Here is a 7,207-nt window from a genome sequence, read left to right on the forward strand (position 1 = left end):
AGCCGAAAGCACTTACGAAAACTCCGGGTGGGCACAGTTTGCTATCGAGAGAGGGAAGGAGGGAGGGGGCACAACTTTCTATCGCCGCTATCAAGACTTAGCTGCCCCCAAAAAACGGGGGACGGGGGTCGGGTGGGGGCAAGGTGTAAAGCCTCCTTTCGAATGACGAAACCTGTACTGCCTACCCGGGGACTCTTCGTCTGCCCCTGCCGTCCTGCGAATGAAGGGCTAGTGTTACTATAGATAGGCACTCTCGGCAGGTCATAACATTAAATCTGAAAAGGTCGGTCAAGACAGAACTAATAGGAGTTTAACAATATTAAGAAGTCTGGCACCGAGTAGCATCAGTCTCTTTAAAGCAACCATGTGCTTCCTTACATTTTTGGCATCCAGACTGTGTCCACATTGCTCCTAATTCAGTCTTGTTGCTCCAAAGTTGAAAGCCAAGGAATGGGTAGCTGCCACTGAAAAGGTGCAGCCTTCACTAGGCAATCTCTATCCCAGCAGTTCAGTTTGCTGTGTGTCATAAAGCCCTCAAAAAGCACCACATACCAGATGAAAGAAAAGCCTGAGAAACTTGTGGCCTGCTCTTTTCCCCTCTTCCTCAGTATACTTTCTATGACTAGCCACCTCAGACACTTGGAACTGACTCCAAGGAAGTTGTCAGAGACCCTTTCTGTCAGTCCCTCAGAGCACTGTGGGAGCTGATGGCTACCTCTGCTTGCACAGTGTCACGGTTTGCTGGGCTGTGCTTGGCTAAAGAAACCAGCCTGATCCAATCTGAAATATGATTTCTGTTATTTTTTTATGTCCACAAAGGAGGCAGCTTATCTTGCAGTGTTATTAATTACATGCTCATTTGAAAAAGTGGACCCCCCTAACCTGGTTTTGTTACTTTGCTTGCTCTTGCTTCATATGTCCACACCTTTAAAAAGTTAACTTTCTTTCCTGTGCCTTTACACTTCCACCCCTAAAAGAAACCATCTCTGTCTAGCAAGCACTTGTTTGTCAACAGAGCTTTAGAAACACTGATTTTGCTGATTGCTTTACAGCCCAAGAAGTGGAATGTACAACATGCAATCCTCAACACGCCAGTCTCCCAAGTGAGGAGATTATTAGAGCCTCTGCGGTGGGAGATTAACTCTCCCAGCAAGGTAGGCACTGACGTCACCTTCTGCCTCAATCTGCCCCCAACCTCAGCATCACCAGCACTAGCACTGGCGGAGCAGCACCAAGCACTCACAGCCTTGAGGACAGCTGGCCTTGCAGAGCCCTGACTAAGACAGGAAACAAACTCAGAAACGCTAGATGGGAGTCATGCAGAAATCTGGGCACATGAGTGCTGTAACAAACAAATGTGTGTATATGTCAGGGTAAAAGCTGTTTTCTGCTGGTAACCCAGAGCAGCTACACATTAGAATTACTCTTTAAAATATGCACTGCGGCTCTGCAGAACCTATTCTACATTGCTTAGGTATTAATATTTCCATCAGTCACATTATTAAAAAGCTTTCTTTATATTAAGAGAATTTTTTCCTAGTAACCAAACTGTTCCACATTAAAAAAAACTTTTCCCCTAAGTAACCTGTTAATTATTCAACCTAGCTTCTTTCACGATGCAAATTTTTGAAATATTTTAAGTAAAAAATATTTTTTCCTTATCACACATTCATGTCTACCATTCCAAAAAGCTCACAACTCTGATAATCCATCTGACAACACAGTCAATCAAAAATCCATCCTACAGCCGTTTCCAAAGAAACGAATACATAGCCAGGAAGACAGAATGCTTAAGCTGGAAGGAAACCAACCAAAGGAACACAACAACAGCAACAACAAAGCCATTTTCCCTTTTCTTTTAAATTTCCTGATTTATGGGTATATTACAGGGACACAGGTAATGTTAAATGCAGTTATGTTAAAAGTGGTGGTGGCATTTTTTTATATATATATTTATTATTATTATTATTTTTAATCCAGAAAGCTGGAGGCTTTTCAGCTCTTCCTACACAAAAAAGAAACAACCAAAACCAAAAAAAACTTTGAAAAAAGGACAAGTATGTACCAAAGACAATCACAGAACTAAAAAAAATACATATGAAACATCGTTGCTCACACCTCCTCCTCATTCTTTGGCTATCTGTCTGCTGCTTAGGCCTCCATCTAGCGTGGAGTTTTAGGTGGGTGGACACAATGGGCTTATTCACAAACATCAAGCTCAGCACATGCCTACGGCTTTGATGGCTGAAGACCATGGTAGGTCAGCTGCTTGGGACCAGGACTCATGGGACTTTTCAGAAGGCTAAAACAGAGAAGTTCTGCAGAAGCTGGTTACCTTCCTGCTTTATCTCCTGATACACATATTCTCTCTGAGGTACCTAGAGCACTTCTGAAACAGCCGTAGTTACGTTTAAGTATTTTCACATTCCCCAAGTGCTCATTCTGTAGGGAAAAAAAAAAAAGGGAAATACTGAAGCTGAAAGCACATTGTGACAAATAAAGTGTCTACAGTAACAAACATGCATATACACAGTCATAACACTATACTGAGTAAACCATATAAACTAAAATTAAACTTTCAAAGTTAAAAATCAAGCACTCATCATCTTAACAGCAGTGAGCTCACCAGAGAAACCGTATTTCTCCCTTCTCTCCTACATGTACTCATATATTATGAAAGTTGCTCATTGCATGCTCACATACAATTTTTTTCTACAAACCTCTGTGCTTAATTAACAAAAAGCCCTTCAATGTTATGTTTTCTCTTTTATTTTTGAAAGCATGCCCCATGCTTTATTCATTACTCATTTATTCAGATCCTATTCTGCATACAGAGTTATTAACTTCCTCATGGGCATTTTATGGAGCTTGTTGTTACAGTATTCATGGGCTTCAAAAATATTAACTGCTTTAGTTTCATCATACACCTCTCAGATGAAGGGGTATTGTGACAGGATACGAATATTACATTTGGGAAACAGTTATAGATTGCCTGGTTTGATATTGTACTTGGCACTATAGAAAACCTTATTTCTTCAAGGCCTGGTTCCCACTGCTTTCAGTTGTAGTAATTTTACTCACTGACTAACTACCTCTAATCAAACCCTGGAGTTTTCAAGCATCTGAAAATGAGAAGCAAATTATCAAGAAGTGTAATTTAAAAGCCCTGAACCAGCTCGATCAAGGAACTCTGTGGCAAAGACAAGAGCTAAGACACAAATTTCAAGCTGTTCAGCTCTCTCAAGAATTTTGCCACCGCTTCTCTTCCCATAATTCTTTTTCTTCAATGATTCCTTCAGTTTCTAGAATAAACATGGCCAGACTCCTGCCAGCAACAGCCCCATCATTAATGATATCCACATAATTCATCCACTGCTTTGAATCTTCTTCTCCTCAACACAGTACCTGTTAGCATGAATATGTCATGCTGTGTTTGGCCAGGCATTTGAAAAGATGTGTCTCTCTTCACCACTGGATTTCATGGTTATTACTGGCAGAAGAGGGAATCTTGGGATCCCTTCCAAACTCTGGGAGAGGGTGTTTTTAAATAGCACACTCCCATCTGCTTGCTTCCCATGTCCATGCTTTGCCTTATCTTGGCTTGTTATTTCAAACCTGTCTCCAGTCTCTCTTCAGTCTTGGCTGATCCCACTTCTGTTTTTCTTATCTAGTTAATGCTGGTGTTTGATTCTCATCCCAGTTCCAGCTGCCCTAGTTGTACTTTTCTTTAATCTTGTTCTGGTACTTCTCACTCTCAGATTCATCTTCAGCTATGCAGGGTCCTTTTGTTGTTGTTTTGTTTTCACTCCCTTTATCTAGTTGATCTTTCTCTTATGTCTCCTCTCCCGATTTAACTTTTAGTTGTGTTAACATCCACCCCCCTTGTCTATTCTTTACTCCAGGTGTGCACCACAAAGCTGGTCTTGCTCCTTGACCGTATTTCCCAGCTGCAGAGGGAAAGTCCTCGCTCCAATCCTTACACTGCTGTTCAGGCAGTTTTTGCTTGTCTGCTACCTTCCATCTACCTCTTCACTCTGTTACTTTTCAGGCATGGTTTCCTTATGCAAAAAATGTGGTTGTCCCAAAATACATCTATTATTCCCATTGCTAATTTCTCCTAATCACACCCTACATTCTTTCTCAGGAGCTTTGTGCGGACTCTACCATGCTGCAAGATCAGTTTTTCCTCCCCATCTATTCAAGTGAGACAACCTTCCCCTCTCCATCCCACAGGTATGACTGAGGTGGCTTAAGCATCCAAAATTATTGCTTCTTCTCAATTAAGTTACAGATCCAAGCAAGGCACTGCTTAAAATGATCATGTTATATATCATTGCAGGTGAGACACTCAGGTAAGAGAGCTGCTAAAACTGCTTCTATTCAAGGCTGGCTGTGGTGATGTGTAAGTCCATACCAATGCTAACAGAAAGAAAAAGGAGGTATGCCTTCACATAAGGATATTCTCCTTCTTTCTATTCTGCTCAAGATTTAACTACTTTTCCTACAGGCTGAGCATACTGAAGCCCTTCCAAAAATATTGCTGTGGTTTTTAATTAGGATCAAACTCATATATTTTCATGTTTCATTCTCAAATACCTGGATAATTTAAGCTAACATTCTGAAAGAAAGATTGATGAAGAAGAGATTAAGACTGAAAATCAGCTCACAGCTGATACTAGCAAGGAAAATATTGTACCAAATCTTCACAATTAAGCAAAGGTATATAAGCAACTTAAACAATATCTACCAACAGAGAGTATCAAGAAATTTTAATATTAGATACGCAATCAGACTGTGTTTCTAACATGACTTGTGTTGTTCTCTCAATTTTTAATCCTCTAAAAGCTGCAGAAGAGCAAACTACATTGATAACACATACTGATGTTAAAACAAGTAATCAAGAAACAACAACAAAACCACCGGTGCACTCCTTAAATTAGAAACTGTTCTGTGTTTGCTCAGCATCCCTGATTCTCATCAAGCAATAAATCAATTTGCAGTAGCTGTGGACAGCTATTTAAACACAGGGCCAGAAGAGCTTAATTGTTAAAGCAATGTTCAAAGCTAGAAAGTATAGGAGGTTAGTATAAGAGGTCATATTAAATATTCACTTGTCTGAAAACAGCTGCATTCCAAGTATTAGGAGGCATCCTGACCTTCTCTTAATTAAAAAACAAGGTCTGTGAGCTTTGAGCTTAGCAGAGCTTAGCTTGCAGTTCTTCAGAAGACAGACAGAGGCTGCCAGATGAAAAACTGGCATCTAAATGTTTGCCAACTTGATTTTGTTTGGTTTACTTTATTGTCTAACACAAAAACCCCCAAAACAAAACAACACCCCACCCCCCAAAAATCCCCAACATCCCCACCCCCCAAAAAATAGCTAAAAGCTGTTTAAAAGCTGTTTGGTTTGAAGTTTGCAGTTTATGTTTACAAGTTGATAAATCATTCAAGACTTAATTCTCAACTTTGTAAGAGACTGCTCCTTGCCAAAGTTGACATCAAATTTGCATTTGAATTATACCAGAGCTGATCAGGGTCACTTATCAGTCATCATTCTAGACGCTGGTAACTGGTGAACATAGTTTCTTTGGCAATTATATGATAATTTAACTGTAATAAAATATAGAAATGATATTACTATTCCCAGACCTGTTCTTCTATGAACAAATGTTGCTGTTAGACTCAGAAGTGACATTTGTTGTTAGACTGACTAGGTGTACAGGGTTAATCTTACCCTCCAGTATTCAGCATACTGTCACATAGCTGGGAATCAGTGGATGATTTTTGACAGAAGAAAGCCTCTAATGAGCCTCATCTTGAGTGACTGCTGAGCATTTTGATCTTCCATTCATTTCTAGAAGACGAAGCAGCTCAGCACCTAGATGAACAGGGTTCACTGTTTTGAGCCATGTGCAGCTCAGATGAAAAGCCTCTGGTTTAGTTTACATTGTAATTTATCATTTATAACATCTCTGGCACTTAGGGCAGAAAACATGTAACACTGACACAGGAGGTAAGGAATCAAAGCAAATAGAGGAACCTTGCCCTAATTGGGTTTCTACATAGACACAATGTGTTCTTTTAACTCTGGCTCACTGAAAATAAATAAGGCCTATCACCAGCAACCAGGAAGAAGAATGGCAATTGTCTTACAGAAAGCAGCATGAAACTATGGTACAAGTGCTATCAGTGACAGAAATATTGTCCTGTAGTTATCAGCATTGTTTTGGCTGTGGTAATACTTATAAAAGTTCTCTACACAGCAGAAAACTTTTACTTTTCAACACTGTCTAACATATTTCTCATTAATACAGGTAGCAACATACCCACTGAATTTTATGGTGCAGCTATGGGAAAAAAATCCTCATATACCTAAGGTGTCTTACTTAGTACTCTTTTCTTATGTTCAGTGTCATAAGATCATAAATGTTTATGGCAAAACTAATTTAATTGCATCCACATTATACAGCCCTATCCAAAATTATTTGTACTCTGCTTATTGTCAATTCTTCTTTACTACAATAGAATATTTTCCAGCTACAGCTTCTTGTGAAAGAAGGCACTGATGCACCATGCAGCAATAATTAATAACCTCTGTCTGGAAAATTCAGGGATTATATTGTATTCTAAAGCTGAATGCTCTTTCACTCACCAAGGTGATAGTTTTGTGCAGGCACAATCAATATTTGCTGTAAATAATACATATTTCACACTAATTACACACCTATATATGGAATATACATATGTTTTACAATTTGAGCTTAACTTGCAGCCATTTCAGTACAACTTTCCTTCAGCATTATTAGAGTACTAAGCCCTTGCAATTCATTTTTTGCCCCCTCACCTCAAAGCTATATAATTTGCAATACTAGAGATGTCACAGATGACTGACTAGAGATAGCTATTGTCAATTGAGGGCACATATATATGAATACTCAATATAAAGGACCCAAACTAAGGTCTGAGACCAAAGCACTTCTAAAATTAATTCCAGAATCTGGCACCAGCATTTACATAAATTTTTTTATCTTTCCAAGAAAAGGGTGAAAGAGGACCCAGGCACCACTTACACATGCACAGTTCTGTGTTGCATTTAATAGAATCCATTCTCACTGCAAAAGCACTGAGGGTTTTCTGAAGAGTCAGATTTACTATACATTCTCTAGACATCTAGGTTTGCGTTCCCCACGTGCTGGCAGGAAGACCC

The 7,207-nt window shown here is 39.5% G+C and overlaps 1 long non-coding RNA gene across 4 annotated transcripts in view; it reads left to right on the plus strand.

The window, feature by feature from the left end:
- The first annotated feature begins 152 nt into the window (after positions 1-152).
- Positions 153-7,207, plus strand: part of LOC108448278 — a 30,829-nt gene continuing 23,774 nt past the window's right edge. Inside the window, exons 1-3 of one of the 4 annotated variants that reach the window (XR_001864121.1) lie at positions 153-1,154; positions 1,981-4,233; positions 4,340-4,439. This is a non-coding gene — a long non-coding RNA (uncharacterized LOC108448278). The remainder of the gene's footprint in view (positions 1,155-1,980; positions 4,234-4,339; positions 4,440-7,207) is intronic. The other 3 variants (XR_001864118.1, XR_001864119.1, XR_001864120.1) reach the window with 3 other exon arrangements.

Source organism: Corvus brachyrhynchos, unplaced genomic scaffold (assembly GCF_000691975.1).
Source record: "Corvus brachyrhynchos isolate BGI_N302 unplaced genomic scaffold, ASM69197v1 scaffold178, whole genome shotgun sequence".
Taxonomy (NCBI): domain Eukaryota; kingdom Metazoa; phylum Chordata; class Aves; order Passeriformes; family Corvidae; genus Corvus; species Corvus brachyrhynchos.